We start from the raw sequence: 8,371 nt of genomic DNA, 5'->3' as shown, positions 1-8,371 counted from the left end.
AGCCATCCTGAAAAAGAGATGCACGCGACAACACTTGAACAAATTTTGCTTTCATTAAAATAATTTGGGCAAGTAAATATACGAAGGCGCAGCCAGTTGTTTCAAGTGCCTTAATAAATATAAATGCTAATAAGTATAAGTGCCATTAATATTTAATTGATGAAAAACTTCTTAATTAAGAAAATGCAATAAAATAAATAGGGATAAGTTATATTCATGGACCAAATAACCCGTTAAATTAAAAAATAATAATCGGGCTCTAGGCCCTTCATGACTTTTAAGCACAATAACCCAGATTTCATAAAAGCAATAGATTTCATTGGTCTTTATCAATAAAAAATAGACTTTTACCAATTATTTATTTAAAATGGGTTCTAATTTTATTATAGGGGAGTGGGAGGTTTAAACTCAAAATGCACTGCTGCAACTATGAAAGCCAATTCTTCGTAACCATCTTACTCATTTAATACATTTTCATCTGTGAAATATACGCCAACAACAGTTTGTTTAAGAAGTGGTGATAGTTGTATGATTCGGCCACGAGATCAATCCTTATTTAATTTCGGTATTTCTTGTAAAATTTCGTAATTGGCCCACCACTTGGCCATCAAATATATTGTTAGATGATTATTTATTCTAGGAATAAAATACATTATATTTCACGTTGGGAATACACGGTGTTTACTTCCGCCTGTGAAACCACCACCATCTTCCTCTTTTCCTATCAAAGAAATGCTTTTTAACGTTTTCTTAAGAAATAGTGATTGGTTGTATACTTCAATCTTAGGTAAACTCCATTAAGCTCAAATATGGTAAAATACATTTATATAACTAAATACACCCCTCTATCGATGTCTTACTAGAATTAATTAATACATTTTATATCAAAACATTTCAAACGTGGAAGTGTTTTAATTAAGATTGTAAATTTTGGTTAATTTTAAATAACTGAGTTTTAATTATTAAATTTAAACGGGTTTTCTGGGTTTCGACTATAAATATAACCTCCAAAACCCCCTAATAGTTTAATATCTAATTAATGTAGACCTTGCTCCATTTCCGATGGCACAAGGCAGGGAGATATCAAATAACGGAAAGCCTCGGACAAACTTAAATTAAAGACAGAGATATACGGCTTAAAAATATTATTCTGAACTCTTCATATTTAAATCTCTTGAAATGGGAATTTGATTTATTTTCAATTTTTTCTTTAAAATTTCTTTAATTTTCACCCCTATGGATATTTTAGGTGCTTTTCCAAAATTAAAAGATGCTAGGGGTTATTCTAAACATAGGAACTTTTCCACCGCTTTAGAGTTGTACACCGACGTTTTAAATGAAGTTGAACAGGACTCTGAAGAATATTCTTATATTTTACTTGAATATTCTCAATGTCTACTTGAGTGTATTATGTATCAGGTAGAGATGAATTATAAGAGGCTACTACAAACTAAAAATACTATTGAAGAGGATGAAATAGAAGGGGATCTTGGGAATGTTTAGAGACTTGTAGACTTCATTTTGAAGATCTAACAAATAAACCTAAGTTATCAGAAGTACATAAAGGATTAGGGGATGTTTTATGTTTAAAGAATTGTTTTGAAGAAGGAAGAGCTGAATATTGCAGATCTTTAGATTTTTGTGATGATGAAGCTACATCAATTCAAATCTTAGAGTGTATAGCCGATTGTTATAGAAACATGCAAATGTATAAAGAATCTATTGATATTTATAAGCAACTTTCAGAATTATGTAATAAATTAGGAATGGCGGAAGAATCACAAGATTACATTGGGCTAATAGAAGGTATCGAAATGATTAAATTAAACAGCGCACATGAGCAGACACAGGGGATTGGAGAAGATAAGAATGATTCTTCAGCACCCGTGGATGTTAATCATTTAAAGAAGAAATGAATTTATTAATAAACAGTTGGTTTTAATATTTATTTTAACATTTACAAAAAGGGCAGTTTTAATTAAGTTAATTACTGTTACTACTTGAAATATTTATTGGCATTGGGGGGGTTATTGATCTTGGCTAATTATAACTGTCAATTTTAGAACTTTCATTTATTGATTGCATTGGTAAATAATCCATGCTTTATTTTAAAGCAAAATTTTACTTAAAAATCTTCACTTAAGAAAGCAACAGAGTTACAAGATAACTCTACACTTGCGACAATAACAATATTACTGTTACTACTTAAAATATTTATTGATATTTGGGGTATTAATCTTGGCTGATTATAGCAATATTACTGTTACTACTTAAAATATTTATTGACATTGGGGGTTATTGATCTAGGCTGTTTATAACAATTATATATAATACTAAATTCCCATGTTTATCTCAAACTCTTACTTTTAATAAATGCACTTATTATGATTATCTTCCATTATCAATATTTTTAAAGTTTTTAATTAAGATCGTTTCCAGGCCGGGTTTAAATTTTATTGCTGCTGTTTGACGACCTATTAGATATTTTGGCTATTTATCTGGAGCTTTCTCTAACCTTTGAGAAATCAGTAGCCATTTTTAAGATTTTTTCCAGTATTATATTTGATATGCCCAAATGTTATCAATCAGATTTATTCAATTAATTACTTTTGTGAATTATCCCTTTTTATTGTATAGATTTTTTCCAGTATTATATTTGATATGCCCAAATGTTATCAATCAGATTTATTTAATTAAAGTTGGATATATATATTATACTTAAATAAATACCGATGTTTACCTCAAACTCGTACTATTAATTCATTTGTGAATTATCCCTTTTTATTTTATAGATTTTTTTATTAATTAAGAAAAGGGGTTATTATATAAGACTATAGTTGCTTAATTAATATCTTATAAATTGATTAACCACAATTTTTATTAATAATAACTTCTCCCCATCTTAATTGTAGTGTTGATTTTTATAATTTGCCCCTTTTTGCATTGTTTGAAATCTTTGTTCATTTTTAAGCTATATTTTTTATGTAATTTTTATAATTTCAAGAATATTTTCTCCCTATGGAAAATTCAGAAATTGAACTATTCAAACAAAAAAAATTAGTAAAATTTTTAAGAGATGCTCGTGGTAATGGGACAAGTATGATTTCAATAATTATTTCTCCAAAGGAACAGATATGTCGTACTACTCAGCTCCTTACTGATGAATACGGAACTGCAACAAATATTAAAAGCAGAGTAAATAGATTAAGTGTACTATCAGCTATATCTTCAGCACAAGCTAAATTAAAAACAATAGCCAAAACTCCTAAAAATGGGCTTGCCCTTTTTGTAGGTGAAATTCTTACGGATGAAAATAAAGAAAAGAAGGTTTCTTATGCTATTGAACCAATTAAACCTATAAACACCAGTCTTTATATGTGTGATAGTAGATTTCATGTAGATAGTTTACTTTCACTATTTGAAGATGACACTAAATATGGATTTATAATTATGGATGGGCATGGTACTTTATTTGCTACTTTACAAGGCAATGTACAAACAATTATTCAACAGATCTCTGTGGAATTACCAAAAAAACATGGTAGGGGAGGTCAAAGTTCTGTTAGATTTGCAAGATTAAGAGTAGAACGGAGATTAGCTTATACCAAGAAAGTAGCAGAATTAATTACAAGCATTTTTATAACAAATTCAATTTCTAACGTTGAAGGTTTGATATTAGGTGGTCATTCTGATTTTAAAAATGAATTGGTTCCATTTTTAGATCACAGATTAAATGTTATTAAAGCGGTAGACACCAATTACGGGGGAAGAAATGGTTTAAATCAAGCTATAGAATTAAGTGAAGATATTTTAAAAGATGTAAGATTTTCAAAAGAAAAGAAAATTTTACAAAAGTTTTTTGAAGAACTCAATCTTAACACGGCACTATTTTGTTACGGATTTAAAGCTACGATAGGATGTTTAGAAGCGGGTGCAATAGAAACGCTTATTGTATGGGAAAATAGTGAATTAATACATGAAGAGACTCTTTTTGTTGATTGGATAGCAGAAAACTATAAGAATTTTGGATGCTCTTTAGTATTTGTAAGTGATAAAAGTGGAGAAGGAACTCAGTTTGTTGAAGGTTTTGGTGGAGTAGGTGGAATACTCAGATACAAAGTGGATATAGAAGATTTTGATGATGATTTAGAATTGGCATCAATTTCAGATGAAGATGATATTTTCTAATAAATAATTTCAGCAAAATTTAATTATAAATATGTGTGTTTGCATAGTGTTGGTTGTATAACAACGGGTTTTATAGATATTCTGTTGTAAAGTCGGGGGTTTTATTTTATTTTTAATTTTTTAATAAAATTGTGTTGTATTACGCAGCACTTGTTTTAGGTTTAATGTAGAGGTTTTTGTTGTATTATCCTCACATTTATTTAATTAAAATAGATAACATAATATGATTTTGGAAAAATTTATAGTCTGTTTTATATTTAAAATAGATAAGATTTGATTTTGGAATTTTTAATTTTTTTGATGTTAAAATGCTGTTAATTTAACAGCAAATTTTATTATTTGAATCGATGATTTATACTCTTATAAGGTTTCTAGGAAATTTTTATTTCTTTGATATTAAGATGCTGTTAATTTAACAGCAAATTTTATTATTTGAATCGATGATTTATGCTCTTATAAGTTTTCTAAGAATATTTTATTTCTTTGATGTTAAAATGCTGTTAATTTAACAGCAAATTTTATTATTTGAATCGATGATTTATACTTTTATAAGTTTTCTAGGAATTTTTTATTTAATAAAACTGCAGAGTTATAGTAAGACTTTTTACTACAATATTTCAATCAACAAAACATACCTTTGACGCAATAATCTGTGTTTTATAGTTGAAGATAACAAAATAGGGTGTTTATTAAATTAAATAATTATATTCTAGGAGTAATTGATAATCTTTAACCCCCATTTTATTAATTAAGTAATATAAAATTAATGCTGAAAGCTTTAGTATTTTGTATTAGTGCCGAGCTGCTTATTACCCAGCCCGTAGAGTCTTTTAACAAATATCATGGAAAGCGCGGCAAAGGTTTTGAACCTGGCCTTATAATCTGCTACCGGCAAAGTAATTAATTAAGTTTCTAAAAGCATTTTATATACTGAAGTGAAGTTATTTTGCGGGCTTTTTACCTATATTTAACTTTTAAGAAATATAGGGGGTTGCTTTCGGCCAGAACGTCAATTTATTCTAGACTACCATCTCCCGTGAAGGTTTTTTTTCTAGTGGAAGTAGTCTTTTTCGACAGTATGGTACTGTCTCTAATTAAACGCCAGCTCAAGGTCAATGTGACACTTAGTCCTAAGGCGAGTCGACTTTCGGCAGAGGGATAGAGATGCTATAGGGGCCCCAGAGTTTTGTAGGAAACTTCTTTTTTGCTGTAGGCAACCACTTTTCAATAAATCCGATTTTTTTATAGTGGAAGTAGTGATTGGGTGTTTACTTCAAACTTAATCGGGACCCAAATTTAACTCGTGTCTTCTTGTATAAATACTTAATAAATCCTTCCCAGCTCATTACATATGGAAATTGTCTCCCCTTAAATTTATGTATAAGAGTTTGAAGTAAATATGGGGATTTAATATTATAAATATCTAACTTTTACTAAAATTCATAAATAAATTTATTTGGACGTGAAGCTGGCAGAAAAAACATAATCATAAATGTATTTTAAGATTGAATTTTCTAAATAATAACAATCACAATTTTAGTACCAGTTGGAATATGTAAAAGATTAGGAAATTTTTTATAATTTACATAACAATCATATTGATCTTTTATTTTAGTATAAATGTATTTTGGTTTAGAAGTTAAAGATTTTGTTATTTGTTGATCTAAAAAATATAATTGGCCATCATTGCTCTGATAAAAAACTTCATTTTCTTCATTATTAAAATGGTAGCTTTTCACATGTGGTTTGGGATCTGTTAAAATAGGCGTCTCCAATTCCTGGAAATACTCCAATGAATATGGAAAATCATAAAAATCTATTTCTTTACTATTTTTTACTTCAGAAATGTCAAGTCTTCTTAAAAAAATGTAATCTTTTATTTTTTCTGTAAAATAAAATTTGATTGGTTTATAAATCCAGAAAAATTCCCCACAAAGTGGACAATTTTTGGTAAATTTAAGTGACATTGTAATACAAAGAAGGCAGTAAGAATGCCCACATGGAAGTAACTGTGGATTAATTAAAAAATCTAAACAAATTGGGCAATCTGAACCATAAGCAGTAAAAAAGAACAAAGTTTCTTTAAAAGATCTTTCAATATTTACATTTTTAAAAACAGGCCTTTTGTCAAGAAAACACATGGGTAAATGATTTAATAATTTGATTTTCATCTAAAAATCTTTAAGCCAAACAATAGCTTGAGCATGACATTTGATATTAGCAGAAATTAAAAAAAAACAAAAGATTTTTTGTAGGCATTTAATGCTCGATTTTAGCTATTAAAAATATACTTTTTATAATTATCCTTGGCTTTTAATGTTGGATTATAATTATTTAAGCAATAATATTTAATAAATATACTTTTTATGATTATCTTTAGCTTTAAATGTTGGATTATAATTATTTAAGCCAATTCTCAAGACATTATGGTACTGTCTCTAATTAAAACGCCAGCCCAAGGTCATTGGGACACTTAGTCCTAAGGCTAGCCGACTGTCGGCAGAGGGATTAAGCTGGCATAAGGGCCGTGGGGGTTTACGCAGCAATGCGGTTCCCCGACCGGGTTACAGAGAAACACACGAAGAAAACTAACAAGTATTAACAACTACAGCTTAAATAAATCCGAACATTTTTTTTTAAGTCGTTTATATTTAATACTAAATACTCATTGTTGAAATAGTATTAATTAAATAATATTTTTAATAGGTCTTCAGATAATAACACTCATGTTTACTTCAATCTCTTGCTATTTATAAAAAAACATCTCTTTATCATTTGAGCCGAAAATCTAATGAGTTTTAAATTAATGTTTTTGAAATAGTATTAAAAATCAGAGTTTGGGCAATCTGGGCATTTATTAACGTGTATTATATATACCCACCTTTAAATAAATAATTCTTAATGCCTACCAGGGCCCTCTTATAAAAACAAATATATTTCATATTTCGGCACAAATTGAAAACAAAAATTTTAAAATATATCAATCAAAGTATCAAATGTCGCTGTATATCGCTGTTTTTTAATTAAAATTACAAAAAATCTTCCTGAATCTAAAAGTGGCCCGAATATTATATTACATCCGCTGTTAATTAAAACCGGGTTATATAGATATGTATAATATCTGAAATACTCAAATCTTACAATGAAAAGTAATAAAAATTATTGTTTAGTTTTGTGTTTCATAATTACATAAATATGTTTTTTCTTTGTTTTTCTATGAGCATTCAAGTTTCTATGGTTAAAAACTGGCTTTATATTCAAATGGTTTTAGTTTTGTTTCTTTTACAGCCATATTTAGGTTCGGTAAAAATCTGGTTTATTAAAAAATATACTTTTATTATACAATCGGCTATTCTAAAGCACATTATGATAGGTTTATATGTTATGATAGCCATAATGCTTGCAGATTCTACATATAAGTGGAATACTAGTGATTCTCAAGTACTTACATATTTAAATGAAAAGAATTTTTATATTTGTATTTTTTCTCTATTTTTGGCCATAGTTTTTAATAAATTATGTTTATTACTTGAAAATGCATATAAAATTGATCAAATTAATAAAAAGGCTGAAAAACAAACTGGACATTCTAGAACTTTTATAACTTCTGTTATAGAAGAGAATAAAGCAGTAACTGAAGCATTGGAACAGGAGATAAAAAGGTTAAAGAAAGAATTAGAAAAAAATAATTCCCCAACAAATGACGTTTTGCTGCTCAAAAATGAAAATAAAGGGCTTAATAAAGAAAAAAGTACAAAAAAAGATTCACACACTTTTCTAAATAGTAAAAAAGTTTAAGAATAAATCATTTTTCTTAGATTAATTTTGCTAATAAAATTTAATTTACAATATCTAATACTGTTAAAGTTACCCCTATGTCATTAAATTTTATTTACAAATATTCAAAACCAAATAAGGTATTTTGCCGAAATTATTGTTGTTTTATTGCTCATATTTTAAAAAATTTACAATATTTCTTTTAAGAAGGTTTTATTTTCTATTCATTAAAATTTACTTTGAGTTTCTAAATTAAAATATAATGCGGTATATTAAAAATAGCCTTATGAAATTCTTTTTACTCCACATTAAAATATAATAACAGCAATTTAAATTTGGGGAAAACATTAAAATAATTTAGATCCCATATTATAAGGGTTGCTTAATAAATCATTAAATTTAAATG

At 27.7% G+C, this 8,371-nt stretch overlaps 1 pseudogene; it reads left to right on the top strand.

The window, feature by feature from the left end:
* The first annotated feature begins 3,018 nt into the window (after positions 1-3,018).
* LOC143922018 (uncharacterized) lies at positions 3,019-4,188 on the top strand (annotated as a pseudogene).
* Positions 4,189-8,371: the final 4,183 nt, after the last annotated feature.

Source organism: Arctopsyche grandis, unplaced genomic scaffold, assembly GCF_051622035.1.
Source record: "Arctopsyche grandis isolate Sample6627 unplaced genomic scaffold, ASM5162203v2 HiC_scaffold_154, whole genome shotgun sequence".
Classification (NCBI taxonomy): domain Eukaryota; kingdom Metazoa; phylum Arthropoda; class Insecta; order Trichoptera; family Hydropsychidae; genus Arctopsyche; species Arctopsyche grandis.
This window is presented reverse-complemented; position numbering and strand designations above follow the sequence as displayed.